Genomic DNA, 18610 nt, shown 5'->3' with positions numbered 1-18610 from the left:
ATATATAGATATATATATATATATATATATATATATATATTTCAAGGAAGCATTTCTAATTTCTAGAACTCTATACTTGAAATGTACATCTTGAAGGAAATCCTAATAAGGGAGAGATGTCAAATCTAAAACCCCTTTTATTTTAAATGACTCGAGTGTCCAAGAAATAATGGACTTTTTTTTTTCTTTTTTCTTTTTTAACCAATGTCATGTAAAATACAAAAAGAGATTGTTCTTAATCTTTATGGGATATACAATATATATATTCTTTTCTGAAATACTGCACATTAAAATATATTCATGGTATAAAAGCTAAAAGCAACATTTAGGTTATTTTAAAGTGCAAAGGCACTTTAACTCAAGAAAGTGACGCCCAGTGGCTGCAGTAGGTAATTGATTTGTAACAGAAACAGGTTATTTACATAAGGAAAAAAAAAGAAGTTCAGTTCAGTGAGAGCTTGGAAATCTTCTAGCTTAAAACATTAGATTGAAGACTTACTTTCATATTAAACAGAAATAGACCCCTCCAAAAAAACAAACAAATGAATCAAGGTAATAAAAAACAAACAAACATTCATTTAAAGGAAAGCGATTCTAGAAGTATAATGTAGAAATAATTTAAAGAAAAAGAAAGAAGATACATTGTCCCAATGCCAATGGTTATACAATGTACCTGTACCTGTGTAGCTTAAAAGGCATACCGTGTATGCACAATTGCTTCTGACATTCCATATAAACAACAAGCATGAAGCAATGTTTTTTTTGTTTTTTGTCCCCCCCCCCTCCAGAAATGTTGCCTACAGCTGACTTATTGCAGTTTGCTTTTCCAAAACCTCAAGGTAATCTGGCTCCGATTGCATTTTTCCTTGAAAGAGAAGATGCTCCGGTTTAGATTGTTCTGCAAAGTATTTTCTGGGGGTGCCATATAAAACAGTTTTATTTATCCTGTCTTGGTCTGGCGCCTCGTTTCATATGCAGGCATGAGCTGCCTTTTAGGCAAGGTGCAAAAGTTATAATGAACTACCCCTCCACGGTGCAATTCCTTTACCCTCTCTGTAATATTCTGGTACAAAAGTTCTGGCTCTGCTGTAGCAGAGGACTTTTCCAGCAGTTCAGTTGTGCTTATTGTGTATGCAGATGGGTCCTCCTTTTTGTGGTCCAGTTTGCTGTAACTAAACTCTTGTAGGTTTCTGTAGTAAGCAACAGGGTCTCCTTCTTTTTGCATGTAAATAGGGTTCTGGCACATTTGCCCAACAGGTGGTGGGATGTAATTGTACACATGGGCCTCAGTTTTATCATTGGAATTGGTGTTGTATGACCCATACTGCAGTTGAAAAGAGTTGATATCTAGATTGTTTGCACTGCTGCTTGGGACACTCTGTACCCCTTTTCGTCTTTTTAACACAAAAACAAACAGGCCTGCCCCAAAGCACACAGAAAGAATGAAAACCACTAGTAATCCCAAAATGAGCACTGACAGAGGAACCTCAGTGTGCAGTTCTGGATAAGGACTTGGTGATATACCGGAAGGATGGGGTGTGTAGGTTTTGTGATTGAAAGATAGTACGGTTGCATCCGCTAAATGTGGGTTCTCTGGACATATTGCCTCTTTTGACACAATCCTTAGATGTTCTCCAGCATGTTTAAGCGGTGACTCACAGGTTACTTCCTGAACAACCACAGTGGAGCTCGATTGCTCAATCCAGTTTTTCAAACCTAAAATATCACATGTGCAATCCCAAGGGTTTTCCTGGAGATCTATCTGTATGAAGGCAGTGAGCTGATCAAGAACTCCCTTTACAGGCAGATATGAGAAATGGTTGTTCCTTAGATTTAATCTGGTCAGGGCAGAGTACCACCAAACACATTATCAGGCAGTGATCTCAGTAAATTGTTGTTCAGAAACAAGAGCTGTAAGTTGCTGAGGGCATCGAACGTACGTGGAAAAATGTCTTTATTACATTGTACTCTAAATAAAGATATTGCAAACTGTACAAGCCTTCAAACATGGATGGGTATATATTTCAAGGTAATTGCCATTGAGATAAAGTCTACGTAAGCTTGTCAGATTTGAAAAAGGCACCTTCTTGTATGACTGCAATTCGATTGTTTCCCAAGTGTAACAAGTCCAGGGAATAAAATTCGAGAAGATCAGTCTTATAAACAATTTGTAGATAGTTACCTGTCAGATACATCTTTCTCGGATTGCTGGCTTAGGCTGAAGATCAGAAATGTTGCTAATTTTTCTCTCTTGACAATTGCAGTTAAGCCACTGTCAGAGGTCTGAGACGTGCAAACACAACTTTCTGGACAGCTTAGAGGAACTGGAGACTTAGTCTGGTACACCATGATAGGCCCAAAATCTGCCTATCTTTGGATACTGTAACTCTAGGAGTGGGTCGGTTCCGGGTCTTGGGTGGTCGGCTGGCTTTTGGAGCTCTGGTTGGCTCACTGCAGTGTTAAATGTTGGAGGCATCCGTTGTATGCGAGTATCTGGAAACGGTGCAGATCTCTGATTTGTATCACTTGCACTTTCCTAGGACACAGATCTTTGCCTAGTGAGCTGTGTAACATCTTTTCCATGCAGTCTAAAAGGAGTCTCACAAACAATCTCACCACAATACAGTGATGGTATCAAGCCATGCTTTCAGGGGAATCAAATCACAGGTACAATTCCTAAGGGTTCTCCTCTAGTTGAATCTCCATAATCCCTCCAATGTGCTCAAGGACACCAGCAAAGGGCAGCATTTTGAGTCTATTGCCTCTTAGATCCAAATGAGTTAAAAGTACAAAGCGAAATACGTTGTTTGGGAGCGATAACAGGAGATTGTCATTGAGAATCAAGACTTTTAATTTATTCAGCTTGCTGAAAGCACCAGCTTCGATAACACTGATGAAATTGTAATCTGCTTGCAGATATTCGAGACTCTCGAGGCCCTGGAAAGTTTCCTCTCTTAACACTTCTAATTTGTTATTATTGAGATGTAATCTTTTCAGTGTCTTAAGCCCATTGAAAGCACCAGTTCTGATTTCCTGAAGCTCATTGTTACCCCAAATGTAAAGTCACTGCATTCGAGTAATTGACAAACTCATTTGGGTATAGCCTGCTCAGTAAGTTGCCATTAAGGAAAAGCTGATAGATTCTTGACTGGGGAGGCAGCAGCAGGCTGACACTGGTGAACCCTTTATTCTCACAATTGATATTTAGCACATTCTCCTTCTCCTCACACAGAACAGCGGATCTTGCATATATCTTTGGCAGTTTTACGACTCTCGGTCTTTAAGATTGCAGTCACTGACATAACACTCAGCAACAAAATGCTGTTCAGCATCTTTATATTCCACAGATCCAAGATCTGGTGCCTATTGTAAAACCTTTAAAGGAAATGAGAAAGAAAAAAAGAAAAAAAAAAAATTGTATCACACATTAAAGGCAACAAACAAATGTCAAAGTGCAAAAAGGACTATCCAAATAACTCTCTCTGGAGCTGCCTAATGAACTGAATGCCCCCCACTTTCTCTCTTCCCAGACTGATCCCACAGCTTCCTAGTGATTCCCAGTATATTCTCGGAAAACGTGGAGAAATATTAACTGTGTACTCACACATCAGGAAAGCATGAGGCTTTTCTTCCTTGCAAGTCCTTTGCAGGTTTTGCATATCAAAGCATGCAGTTCCAGCTAAGCTCATTTGTCCCTATCCATGATCTCGGGGGAAATGTGGGTAGAAGTTCTCTGAGTGGGAGTCTGCCGTGACTGGGAGTAGTTGCTGCCGTGGCCGCCTTCCTTCTCTGCTTCCTATGAGTGGGTTTCTGTAGAGGCTTCTGCTCTGCAGGCTCCCTCGGACCGAGAGAGGATGACGTCACGCTCTGGAAATTTGTTGCTGGGGGAGCACTGCAAACACGTTATGCCTGTCTATTGTGTTCTCTTGTAAAGCTCAAATGTGATCCGTCCCTTTCATTATACGAAAGGGAGTGTAAAACTCATTGTGATCCTTGGATGCTGTCTGTCTGAGAAGGACAGTATCCTCTCAGCCCCCTCCCATCTTCTAAATACTCCTGATCATCAGTTTAGGCTGCACTATATAGAGGACAATGCTGTAAGTTTATTTTTTTCTCTCTCTCTCTCTCTCTCTATATATATATATATATATATCTTCTTATGCACAGATGCATAGAGAACGGTTGCTGCTGTATTAAGTGTGTCACCTGTTCTGGCATGTCTGGTATGTACATCTGTGCAGCATATGCATTGAGAAGCTTTGATATGGGGAGCGCTATGCATGTCTGTATTAATTACTGTGCATGTGTGACCTACCGAAACTAATGTACATAGGAGATGATTGCATTTAACTGCTTGTATATTGACTGCTGACTTAAAATGTTTGCCGTACTCCGTGCAGTCAGATATGGAATATCGGTGCTGTCAGATATTATGTAAAAAAAAAAAAAAAGAGCATTGATGCCATCCGGGAATTTTTATATGTCATGTCTATTTATCTGTGGTGACAAATGAGTTAAAATATCTCTGAATTCCCAGACCCCAACGCTTGGATCTGGGTGTCCAAGTGACCTTTGGCAACTAGTAATGAGAAGGGGCAGGGAAGAAGACAAGAATTGATGGACAGCTTTTCATCCTCAAACATGATTTTGCCCTCTAATGGGACTACTGGGAGGAATTGCGAGTTAGGTCCCATAGTCTAGATGTAATTATGTGTAGACCGTATAACATCATCATCTGTGTGTTGGACTGTAGAGTATTTGGATCATTATTATAGCAATTACTCTCTGTGGTGTCAGTGGTGCTTCTATTAACCGATATGTGGCTAGAAGCTCATTAACTTCAGTTAGTGAAGACTCATAAAACCTTCCCTTGTTGTAAGCCTATTGTGCTTTAACACCCAGTAACCCTTTGCATCCTAACGCTCCTTGATTGTCAGTGCAGAAATTCCCAGTAACCCTCTGGTTTCTATAGAGCACTTGCAGAAAGCTGTTTAGCTTGCAGGAGATTCACTGACCTTGCAGGAATGGAGAAGAGCTCAGTCTAAATATCTAAGACGTTATTATTGCAATTGACTGCATAGGGAGAAAATGGGTTAGCCGAGGTTAACTTTGTGATAAAAAGAAAAAAAAAAAGAAATGTATATTGACATACAGTAAGTGCTGGCCTTATATATCAGCATAACAGAAGGGTGAAAGCTCCAAACATGAAGAATAAGAGGATATTTTCTGAGATTGTCCTGGTGGGCATGAAAGAAAGCATTATTTATCAAGAAAGAGGAAGAATGCAGGTTTTCTTGATGTTGGCGCCAATGCACAAACCCTTGCTGCATTAATGTAGCCGTGCCTGGCTTAACTCTCTCAACTGCTTTCACACAAAGTAGTGATCAGTGAACTGATTGTTTCCTGGCCGGATGGACTGTGGGTGGTGGAGAGAAATACAGGATGACATTTGCAGGGTTGTTTGGCATCAGAGATAAAGAATGCAAAAATTGACTCTCTATATCTCTAGGGGACATTCATTTATCAGTTATACAAGGACGAGCATGGCCGTTTGGGCATTACATCCTGATATATGTAATTACCAGAACTGTAAATATCAGATTCATTTAATTAGAGTTTTAACATGAAACTAGAAATTCTAATGAGATCTCACTGCAAAGTGTTCTTGGTTTGTAGCAGATTTGTACGAGTCGCCTTTCTTCTCAGCTTTTCACTGAAGCACATTCTGTACCAGGCTTTCAGTAACAGATAGGACAGGAGGGGGAGTTGCAAATGTTATCCCTACCAGAATTAGACCTGCTTTGGCCACCCACCTGCTAGTTCTATTTGGGGGTGCAAGCCACAGGATTTTATTCATTTGAGCTTTTTTTTCCAGCTGTATACCTGTACATGATGAAGTGTTCCTTTATATTGAGCTATAGCAGGGTTGAGGCAGATTTGTGTGCTATAGACCACAGCCCACTCATTGATAATCTGAGTCCCTGTCAGAGATGTTGCTATTGAATCACAGGAAGCTGCACTCAGGCACCAAGCTTCAGCTGCTTGTAAGAAGGCAAATCTTAGAGTGTCTCTCTTTCCTTTAACGTTTCTGTTCTCCCATAAGACAGCTAGCCTTTTTTTATATTCATGCCTATTGCCTGCGACTAGCTTAGCTCTTTAAGCATATAATTATTAAACCTATACCTGTATTCTAATCAATATCCTAAATTACTAACCTGGTCCTCTTTAAGAATTGTAGATTAAAAATGTACAAGACTATGTTCAGCATTTATTCTACACTGTAAGCAAAATGGAAATTTTGACTTTTTTAAGAAATGTTGTCAGACCGAGAAAAAGATACATTTTTAATGTAGTATGATTCAGAATACCCAGAATCTTATCTTCTGAATCTGTCAATCACTACTGTCCCAGATATGCTTAGCCACACATTCTGTATAAGGCGCCAACACATATTTGGTGGGTCAATGTTTGTAGGTCAATGTTTACAAAATCTAACCTTCTATTACATAATGTATCTAGAGAGGTTCTGTTCACACTTGCCTTGAGATCACCCTCAGAGGTTTTGTCTTCCTTTCCAGTATTTTTAACAGCACAGTGTATTGGCACTATTGCCATCACACATAGCAGAACTCTGATGTAGAGGCAACCCTTGAATCTTTGGGGCATCCAAATGTATAAATGTGCCTCTATCATGGTGGTGTATTCTAATGAGGCAGCGGGACCTTTGAGCACCCCTTAGGCACCAGAGGCAGATATTTGTACCCACTTTGGTGACCCCATTTACAGGGCCGTTTTAATACACTGGTGGGCCTGACACTGTATTAAGAGCCCTAATACATACGGTTGTTCTCTTATAACACTCTTACCACCATACAGTGATTACATATTGCCTCAAATCTGAACAAAACAGAAACATATCTGCAATGATATAATTAAATATGCCGCCACACCATGACCACTATCACTACAACTCTATAACACAGTGCAGTTACATCCAGTGACTGGTGGCATCTTCTCTGATCAGGGTCTTTTACTTTTTTTTTCTCTCCATCCAGCCTCATTGAAGTCTTCCCCCGGCTGTGAATACTCTCTCCAGAATCTGCCACAGAAGCATAATTAGGTACCCTTTACCCCTAAGTAGTAGTTCTGTGCCCCCAAAGTTTTAAGGTGTCCCTGTGCCTCACTTAATAATTAGGTGTGTTCTGTACTCCAGTATAGTAGCAAGGTCCCTATATAATATAGGCACCTCTGTGTAGTCCACATATAGTATCAGGCCCCTCTGTGAAGCCCCAATGTAGTATAGACCCCTGTATGCTGCACCTAGTAGTATACTAGTAGTATATACCCTTTGTGTGCTGCCCCCAGTACTATTTATCTCTTGCACGCTACGGCACACCTCTAGAGGACGTCACAGCTTCAGTGGAGTTTGAATAAGGCCCCTCATGCCCAGAGGGGTCTGATTACATCGCCAAACCCCCAGGGGACCGTGACTACCTTCCCACAGCCCACCGTCCAGATTACTACTAGGGGGTCATTACCATATGGCGCGCTAATCTTTAAAAGTAAGTTTATAAGTTTTCCCCGGGGATGGGGGATATAGGGACATGTATGGGAAGTGTGCTGAGTGATTTGTCAGCACATTTCCTGAACTTAATAGCCATTTTGGCTCCCTTTATCAGCTTGGCTCACTGTGGTATTTAGATACTTTACTCATGGATAGGTGCATTATAAATAGTCATCATAAACTTAATAGTTGTGATTTGCAAACCAAGCAACACTGACTTTTGCCAGAGTCCACAGAGTTCAGTGTTACAGAAAAGCACTTGTACAGCTACTATTGCTCACTCTTTCCTAGCTAAACATTTCTCCTTCTTGGAGTTGGAACAGGATTGTAGAGACAGATGCCCTCTGCATAGACTGGACTTGTTCTTGATTAGGTCTTATGAAATACCAAATGGTGCTGTGATCACTGAAAATGACCCAGAGGTGACTCAGATTAGACTTAAGCAACTTGGAACTGAATTGGAGATTTCCTGGATGAGCAAGGGATAAGTTAATTTGCTTAAGGAAATGTAATCTGAACTAGGCCTAGACCTTCTCTCCTCACGTGGCCTAGCAGGAGACAGACAGCCTAGCTGCACACACTTGTCTGACAAGGGCCAGATTTTAATTGGAATAATCCAGCCCTCTGTGAAGAGGAAGCTTGGCTTTGGAAACTCTTCCCTCAGAACATTCTGGTAGCTTCTAGAAGAAGCTTATTTGATGGAAGGTCATGTGACCAAAATCTTATGTATCCAAAATCTTCAGTGTATTGCAGAGAGTAATATACTGTACATTTTGCCCTTTTCTGGTATACATGCAGAAGTAATGAGGTTTAAGTGACCCTTCTTTCCCTATAATGTGTAACTGTAAAGCCAAAAGTTTATTGCTTCTGCTTATTGATGTACAATTTTCTGTAAAATATTTTAAATCTTATTACTTTGTTAAGTAGTCTGTCTTATTTGCATTTGGGGGCCAACAGGCAGCCTTGTTTGTTGTTACCACTGTTCCCTGCCCTAGTGGTACAGTGTTCCTTTTGGCATATTTTTTGGTGTATACCTTCTTAATAGGGTAAAAGCAGGATGCCAAATAATCCTGTGTGTGGGGAGGACGGATGACGGGCAGCGGATTTAACTGTTTGGCTTTTATTTATTTAAGGTGTATGGCCACCTTAAATCCTGGAAGCACAGATGGATATACTTATTAAAGTTTATCCTTCTTGTCTCCTCATCCTAAAAGCTAGCTAACAGTTTCAGAAGTTTGGAACTTGAATTGCAGATTAGAGATTCTCTTTAAAGAGATTCTATCAGTGAGGGCGGCATACATAGCGATAATCATGCTGTTCCCAGTACACGTTGAGTCAAAAGTTTAAAGACACCTTTTATTTCATGACAAAAAGGGAAAGTAGTGTATCTGAGCAAGTAATGTGTCAGGGCCTTACCTTTCAGGCTATGAAAGCCACCATATTGGATCAGGTCTTTTCCAATGGGAACAAAAAGAGACATTTCAAATCTGATTGTGGCAATCAGTTTCTGAATCTTCTTTGACATGCTACATGCTACCACCTTCTCATTGAAAAAACGTGTCCTTCATCCAATATGGCGGCCTCAAAGATAGCCCCCCTCACCCATTACTTGCTGGGGTATACAGATATTTCATTTTCCCTTTCATTTCTGTAATAAGACTCTCCTAAAACTTTTGACTCATCCTGTAGATTTCAAGGGCTACAAGAAAAAAGTCACAAATATTCATGAATATCCCCTGATGGTTGGCAGGATACTCACTGTGACCCTACCCTAACATCCTTACACAGTGTTTTTCAAAATGCTCAACAGAAAATTGTTATACATATACATAGTGTCACTCAACTAGACCCATTTAAGTTGGTGAAATTACTGAAATTACTGTCAGGAACACCTGTACCAAATTTTAAGAAGATACAAACTGGTAGTAGTCCATTGACAGCTTAGGGTGGATGATAGGGTCCCAGTCTACTCGGAACTACAGTACCACGGCTCTAAATTACAGTCTAGGCTTTCCCTACTCTATATTGATGTCAGGAGTTAGATGAATACCCACCACCAGGAGTGGTCATCACAACACATACATAATTAAAATGAATGTACCATCACCGCTATTTTCTTTTGCAGTATCTGCTCGGCTCTGGTATGGGGCCCCGGTGTGCAGTCCTTTTTTCAAAATGCCGCCTAGTTCCCACACTCAACACCGTTTTATGCTTGAGCTCTGACCCAGCTCGGAGGACTAGGGGCAGGCTCACCGCCCCCTGATGATAACTAGAGATGAGCGAACTTTTCAAAAGTTCGGTCCGACCGGACTTTCGGATTTTTTCGGAATGTTCAGTCTGACCGAATTTCGTATTTCATAGTTTAAAGCATCTATATGATATGGGGGTAGTGTATTTGGTTGAATTTACATGTCAGTAACATCTTTATCTTTTCAATATCTCAAAGTCAATTTTTTTTAGACTTCAATATTCACCATAACAGGGTCTATGCAGGAAATTCACCATTACAGGGTCTATGCAGGAAAAAGGTCATAAATGCAGTGAAGGAGCAGCAGTAGTAATTGGAGGCCAGTGGAGGTCCAGCAATGGTCATTTGAGGCCAGTACAGGAGCAGCAGAAGTCAACATGGAGGCCAGGCAGGAGCAGCAGTAGCCAACATGGAGGACAGGCAGGAGCAGCAGTAGCCAACATGGAGGACAGGCAGGAGCAGCAGTAGCCACCATGGAGGGCAGGCAGGAGCAGCAGTATCCAACATGGAGGCCAGGCAGGATCAGCAGTAGCCAACATGGAGGCCAGGCAAAAGCAGCAGTAGCCAACATGGAGGCCAGGCAGGAGCAGCAGTAGCCAACATGGAGGCCAGCCAGGAGAAGCAGTATCCAACATGGAGGCCAGGCAGGAGCAGCAGTAGCCAACATGGAGGACAGGCAGGAGCAGCAGTAGCCAACATGGAGTATAGGCAGGAGCAGCAGTAGCCTACATGGAGGGCAGGCAGGAGCAGCAGTATCCAACATGGAGGCCAGGCAGGATCAGCAGTAGCCAACATGGAGGCCAGGCAAGAGCAGCAGTAGCCAACATGGAGGCCAGGCAGGAGCAGCAGTAGCCAACATGGAGGACAGCCAGGAGCAGCAGTAGACAACATGGAGGCCAGGCAGGAGCAACAGTAGTCAACATGGAGGGAAGGCAGGATCAGCAGTAGACAACATGGAGGCCAGGCAAGAGCAACAGTAGTCAACAATTGGGTATATAGCACTTTTTTAAAGATATAATGCTATACACCTGAACCAGGTATTTTAGTCTCTCAGGATAAGACGGATGTGATATACACACTTTCAATCAGAAAGGTCAATGTATGAAAATTGGGTATATATATATATATAGCACTTTTTTAAGATACAATGCTATGCACCTGAACCAGGTATTTTACTCTCTCAGGATAAGGCAGATGTGATATACACACTTTCAATCTGAAGGGTCCAAGTATAGAAATTGGGTATATAGCACTCTTTATTAAGATACAATGCTATACACCTGAGCCGGTTATTTTTGTCTCTCAGGATAAGACAGATGTGATATACACATCAGAAGTATAGGACTTGTATATGTGTACTGCACGTTTTGGTTCCGTGCACCCTTTTCTGTCCAATGCCTAATCTATCTATCTTTCGCCCTCTCTATATTTCTCTCTCAATTACTAGATGTTTCTCCTCTCCGCTTTCCTGATCTTTCCTTTCCTTTCCCACAATATCTTCTCAGTAGTCTGTAGTACATAACAGCAGCTTGATTCCTCTCTCTCCCTCTACACACTGCGTGGTGCAGTCATGTGACCGCTCCTTTTAAAGCAATACCAACGTCACACAGGGGGTGGGCTAGTACAAGATCCCTGCTGATTGGATGTGTTCCGGGCATCATGTGAAAGCTCTTTTCTCGCCCGGAACACTTTCCGCTTTCTAGAATGGCAGCTGCCATTTTAGAAAGCAAGAAAAAAAAATTGGAGCGGATTTCCAAAAATCTGAATCCGATCGGACTCGGATTTTTGGGAAACTCCGAACCGGATCCCATACCAGGCGAACCTGTTCACTCATCTCTAATGATAACCCCTCCCCTCTCTGAGACCCGTCCCAGCTTGATTGTAATGGAGACGCATCATGCAGAAAATGGTGCCAAGATCGGAACTGGGCAGTGTTTTGATGGAAGCACTGTGCCACCGGAATCTCCGTACCGCCCCTGAGTAGGTATTGCAGGAAAAAAAGAAGGAATTTTAGCAGCGTTGGTGGTATATTTGCTTTAACCAAATACTCACTACAAAACCCCAATTTATCTATTTAATTATTCATAGACACAAATGTGTAAAATAGACTATTCAAATTTTATTAGCTACTTATAATTCATAAAACCATATAAAAAAAGGCACCATAAGACATGTACAAAAATCAATGTAGCGTAGTTTATAGTTATAGTTTTGTAGATATGACTAAAGAATTTCTCGCACAGGTACTACAATACATGTATGAATGAAAGCAAAGTGCATAACTAATACCTAATAAAAATGGAAGCAAAATGCAGAGAATATTAGAGGAAAATAGTACAAGTGTGACAATGTTCCAGTCAAGCCATGGAGCACCAAAGCGTTAAGGCTTTATCTAGGGGGATACCAAAGCCTAAATTTGGACGGGTTACATATACAGTAAGTGACCTTATATTGACTAATGACCCATATTGGAAGCGAATACAAACAATGAGTCTGTCAAACTTGCAGAGCATGATGACGCCATTACTGTAAGGCTGCAGTGTCGTCGAACTGTGGTTGATGACTACATGCGCATGGAGGTCATCCCTAATTTACACCTCAGAGGTAACATAGATGTGCATTTGTCTCCGCTTCCCTAATTTTCATGTAAGACGTAACATAGACACTGCTCAAAATACTCACCAAAACTCAACAACACAAACACATCTAGATTTTTGCTGAATTGGCAAAATAAACCTATCATAGGTTATTAAATAAATAGGCTGTTAACATGGTTGGTATTAAGCCTTGGCAAAAATAATAGCAATTCTACTGTGCTATTACTTTTAATGATGCTGCAGTTTTTTTCTGTACATACATAATAGTACAATAGAAGGAAGAAGATTAAATTCTTGATTTTTTTCCCCTCAGACTTCCCAGCTCCCAAAGGGGAATAAGCTAGTAAAATTTCATAGGCAAGAATAATAGAGATGGGTAGTAATGCATGTAGAGAACAACTACATAGAGAGGACTTCCATAATATCTATCATCCTGATGTTTTTGGGAACATCCAAACAAGGACATGCATACAGTATATGTTATAGAATTAAGAATGAAACAACCATAAGGGAATATTCACACAGTCAAAAATGTCATGGCTTTTGACATAGAAACCACCAAGATTTCTTCCTTAAAAATTCATACTTCATTTAACATCTTTTATGGGAGATGGAACAATGTGGAAAAATCACCCACTCACCATTGAACGTCAATAGGCACTTTATGATAGGGCCTCCCCACACTGACTGCATTAATAAAATTGTTCAAGGGCCGCATACTATGCACAGCATTTTGTAGCGTGGGTTAGCAGCACCCAGGTCTAGTTAACCCCTTATTGATGTTTCTGGTAACTCTAGTTAACCCCCCAGTCATGCCCCTGGTAGCTCTAGCTAACCCCCGTCATGCCCCTGATAGCTCTAGTTAACCCTTACAGTCATACCTCTGGTAGTTCTAGTTAACCCCCCAGTCATGCTCTTGGTAGCTCTAGTTAACTCCCCCATTCATGCCCCTGGTTGCTCTAGTTACCCCCCCCCCCCCCAGTCATGAACCTGGTAGCTCTAGTTAACCCCCCAGTCATGCCCCTGGTGGCTCTAGTTACCCCCCCTTCCAGTCATGCCACTGGTGGCTCTAGTTAACCCCCCCCCCCCAGTCATGCCCCTGGTGGCTCTAGTTAAACCCTACCCCACTACCCCAGTCATGCCCCTGGTGGCTCTAGTTAACCCCCAGTGTCTGTCTCAAATAAAAAAATAAACATCCCACTCACCTTTCCTCCACTCCCACGATGACCAGGTCCTCTTCTCTCCCCTCTAGCCTGTGCCAGTCTTCTCCTGCAGATGGAGCGTGATGAAATGACGCCATTGCGTGCGGCCCGCAGGAGAAGGAAGACGTGTTCCGCTCTTGTGGGGAAGGGGATGGCATTCACAGCATCTTCCTGTGTCTGGCAGCCATCACAGACACAGGAGGATGCTGTGTATGCCAGCTCCTGCCCCACCAGAGCGGCACACGTCACAGGAGAGCCCCGGGCCATAGGTTCCCCACCCCTGCTTTACTGGCTCACCATCTTTTCAGAAATAACCAAGCTTCACATGGAAAATCATCTGAACATCATGCTCCTAAGGGACTTTCACCTCACTCAACAGGTGACTTTCTTGTATAACTTTTTCCCCCGACTTTTTCTCTACCACCAGAGCCCTCCAGTCACCATTTACTTCCTGTAGAAAAAAAGGCTTGCTTCCTGATGTCAGGCCAATCTACACAGTTGTAAAGCAGTTTTCACAGATACTTCTTAAGGACTATTTCATTAAACAATTCCTTAGGCTTCTCATTCAGTGAGGTTGTTGAGTGCACTGGCATCATCTAACAAGTCTCTCCAGCAGAACTAGGCTCTTCCAGGGACTCTACCAGTTTTAACATCTCCACATTTGTTTGTCAGCCCCAAAGCTATAATTTTTGTTGCCACACCAATCCAGCACAGTGATTGCACCAGGTATTGCAGTGGCTACTGACGCAAACCATATGTACACAAATTATATACTGTATATATATATATATATATATATAGTCCCAGAGAGTTACTGAACAGGTGAATAGTGTCAATTTAATGTAACAGTAAACTATTTAGAAAGGACACATTCCTGCAAAGGACAATGCACAATTGAACTTACAAAGTATATTATGATTTGATATATTTTGTCATTTAGAATCGGTTGGGGCTTTGTTATTAGAGGTTGAAAATCCCTTAAAATGAGAATGACGATCACAGTATGGCTGGTGTAGTTATTTACTACAGGAGACAGATGTTACATTGCTGTGCAATGTGGTTGAAAAAATCTCATCCAAACAATGTTATTGGAAATCATGTGTGTCTTATTATTCCATGACAATTGTCACATATTGTCACATTAGTTTGCTGTTGGCTTACAATAAAATGTATGTATAAGCTGTGGCTGTGGCAGTGTCATCCCATTTTCTATTGAAGTAATTCTAGGAACTACAGAAAAAAAAAATGTAAATCCATATGTATTCACTGATCACTTTTTTTTTAAAATACAATGTAGAAGTATTGCATCTTTTGCTATTCAGCTGCCAGTTTATGTCAAACATCATTAAGTGCTGTGAATATGTGTACAGTGTACTGTATGCGCTTAAAGGGAAGCTAACAGCAGGTTAGAAGACTCTAAATTGCTGTTATGTTCCTATAGGGACGCTGTAAAAGAACGTAGTTTTGGCACCTTCATACTTAGCACTGTTGAGTTGCCATTAAATCTTGCATTTTACAGGGGTCTGTCAACTTACAATGGCCTCAAGTTTCAATATTTTCAACATACAGTACAATGGTCCTTTCATATAGAAACCTATTGGACCTGTTCCCACCGTACTGTACAATTGTAACAATAGATGGCAGCAAAGTAGAGAAACACATAGCAGATATATACCAATTTAAACAAGCATAAAATGTATATATAACTTGTATTACAGAGTTTAAACATTATAACATTACGACAGCAATCCAACATTATATACCTCAATGGATCCAGGCCTTGGCTGGTTTCATTGATCTTTCTACTAGTAAGAAATTGTAGAACTTCTCTCCCCAGAGAATCTAAGGGATAGGAGAAGCCACCCAAGGATTATAGAAAACAAAGGAATACACTAAGGGGGAGGTTTATCAAACTGGTGTTAAGTAAAATTGTCTCAGTTGCCCCTAGCAACCAATCAGATTCCAAATTTCATTCCTCACAGATTCTTTGAAAAATGAAAGGCAGAATCTGACTGGTTGCTAGGGGCAACTAAGACAATTCTATTTTATACCAGTTTGATAAATATCCCTTGAGGTGTTACTGTCCTGTGGGACAAAATTGGATGCCATAATTTGAGTTCTATTGAGATCTTTCCTATGGGGCCTGCTTCAGCATATGTACACCATGGGCATCCACCAAGACTTCAGATATAGTCATATCACTCTCTATAATAAGTCTCTATAATACCAAAAATCACAGCATTTTACACATTTGTATAGCTTGTGCATGTCTGGGCCTCCACATCTCTCTGTAATTTATTTGTATTCACCAAGATAACTTTTACTCTGATATTCAATAAATGAATAATATAAAATCTGCTTTTTTTCACACAGGATATATCAGTCTTATAGTTACATTTATTTTGTAATGTCTGCTACTAGGACACCTTGACACCTAAAATGAGTTTTAACATTACACAAAAGCAGATAAATGGTTATTATTAGTGATAGTGCTCAGGTTGTACAATATATGGACCTATTTCTCAGAATATGTTCACCCAGATATTTTATTTCATAGCAAATAGACAAATCACATACAGTATACTGTGGGGAGGAAGTTACCGGTACCGGTACAACTTATACAGACAATATTCACATGCACCAAATTTAAATTGACTTATAAATCTAGAACATCTTCGGGGTATATTCCCACAATGTAAAATAAGGGCAAACAATAGCCATCTCCCCCATCCCTCCCCCCTTTTTTTTACACTTTGGAAACTTAGCCTTAGTCCAAGTTTAAACAAAGTATTATTTGGCTCACTTTTCACCAGAATATTTTGCCAAAATTTTAATGATTTTTTTTTTTCACACTTAGGCTATGTTCACACAACGTATATTTTAGTAAAACCGCGGCTGTTGTACAACAACGTGATTATTACAAAAAATATACGTTACCTTGTTGTCTATGGGATCCCGGCCAGACAGTATACACATGGTATACGCTCCGGCCAAGAACCCTAGCGGCACCGAAAACAACTGACATGTCAGTTTTCTGCGCTCACTATTCATTGAATAGCGGCCACAAAAAACCCTGTCAGTGCACACTATGGAGCGAGCGTCTCTGAAGCGGGCACGCACTGCTGCAAAGATCAGTGTGAACATAGCCTTGGGGTCCATTTACACAGAAAGATTATTTGACAGATTATCTGCCAAAGATTTGAAGTCAAAGCCAGAAACAGATTATAAACAGAGATCAGATCTCTCCTCTTTTCAAATCCATTCCTGGCTTCAGCGTCAAATCTTTGGCAGATAATCTGTCAGATAATCTTTCTGTTTAAAAGGACCCTAAGGGCCCTATTCCACGGGACGATTATCGTTTGGATAATCGTTAACGACCGACCGCTATTGCGAAAGACCTGAAAACGTTCACTCATTTCCATGGAACGATAATCGTTACTTATGATCGTAATTGCGATCGTTTCTCTTCGCTATTTATTCGCTATTGCGTTCGTATCTATTGAGAACGACCGAACGATGTCTTATTCAATGCGAACGATTTGCGAACGAGCAACGATAAAAATAGGTCCAGGTCTTATTAAACGATCAACGATTTCTCGTTCGGTCGTTAATCGTTAACTGCATTTCAACCGAACGATTATCGTTCAGATTCGAACGATTTAACGATAATCTGAACGATAATCGTCCCGTGGAATAGGGCCTTTAGTCCATGCCCCCTAGTACCTTGTAAATTATCCCCAGGTTTTACAATAGCCTTGTTTCTTCAATGGATAGTCTTTACTAATGAGAAATAATATTCTGCAAAAAAATGGTTCTGTCCTTCGCTAAGAGAGATGATTGAAATCTCATTTTTACAGCGTGGAGCTTTGTACTTGACCCATTATCTCCCCCCCCCCCCCCCCCCCAGTAAAACGTAGTGTCCGGAATTTTAATGTACACCTGTCTCATCTTTATCTGTTTCTTTAGAACAGGTAACATGGACAGATCACTAGGGGGCTATACGGATCTACAGGCTTAAGTTCAAATCACATGATGGATTGAATGATAATTTCTCCTTTAAAGGGGTAGTGCGATGTTTCAAAATTATTCACTAGATAACACATATTACAAAGTTATACAACTTTGTAATGTATGTTATGTTAGTAAATGGCCCCCTTCCCCGTGTTCCCCCCACCCACGCTAGACCTGGAAGTGTAATGCACTATACTCACCTGAGTCGTGTCAACCCCCTTCTGCCATCTTGGGACAATGATGTCATCTTCGGGAGGCCGGCCGAACCGCTTCATCCGTCCCTCATGTCGGCCCCCCTATGCCAAATCATTAGCTGCTCAGCTGCGATTGGCTGAGCATAACTGTGCTCAGCCAATCGCGGCTGAACAGCTGATGATGCGGCAGAGGGGGGCCGGCATGAGTGGGGGGGGAATGGGCCATTCACTATTATAACATACATTACAAAGTTGTATAACTTTGTAATGTGTGTCATTTAGTGAATAATTTTAAAACGCCGCACTACCCCTTTATTTGCCAAGTATCCAGATGTTCGGATCCCGAACACGAGCATAAAAAAAAAAGATCGCTATCATGATCGGTTAGTGTTAGCCGAACATTCAAGAACATTACGCACATGCGTACAAATGATATGATGCAAAGCGTAAAACACATAATAGCGAAACAATTATGTAGCATTAGCGTAGCTTTTATTCGCCTTTGCGTATATACACAATGACTTATATACTACTGTGTATACGTATTAATTACTCTCTGCAATCACTGGCACACAGCAGAGCTAGACAGAAAGATTAAAGAGGTACTCTGGCTAGGGGTATTTTTACTGTATGGCCGGAGAGGGGGTAGATATAGACGCCGCCGTCCACTAACCTCCCCAGTTCTAGTGCTGGGTCCCGGATCCCGCCGCTCTGTTCTCCCGACCTGCTGCCGCTTTCTGGTCTGAGCTGCTGCCTAACTGAATTTAGATGCTATCCCTGCTTGTTGCACTCTC

At 41.2% G+C, this 18610-nt stretch overlaps 1 pseudogene; it reads right to left on the bottom strand.

Moving 5' to 3' along the window:
• Positions 1–696: 696 nt before the first annotated feature.
• LOC138774783 (SLIT and NTRK-like protein 2) lies at positions 697–3638 on the bottom strand (annotated as a pseudogene).
• Positions 3639–18610: the final 14972 nt, after the last annotated feature.

Source organism: Dendropsophus ebraccatus, unplaced genomic scaffold (genome assembly GCF_027789765.1).
Source record: "Dendropsophus ebraccatus isolate aDenEbr1 unplaced genomic scaffold, aDenEbr1.pat pat_scaffold_1098_ctg1, whole genome shotgun sequence".
NCBI lineage: Eukaryota > Metazoa > Chordata > Amphibia > Anura > Hylidae > Dendropsophus > Dendropsophus ebraccatus.
The sequence above is the reverse complement of the archived record's forward strand: the minus strand, read 5'-3'. Positions and strand labels throughout refer to the sequence as shown.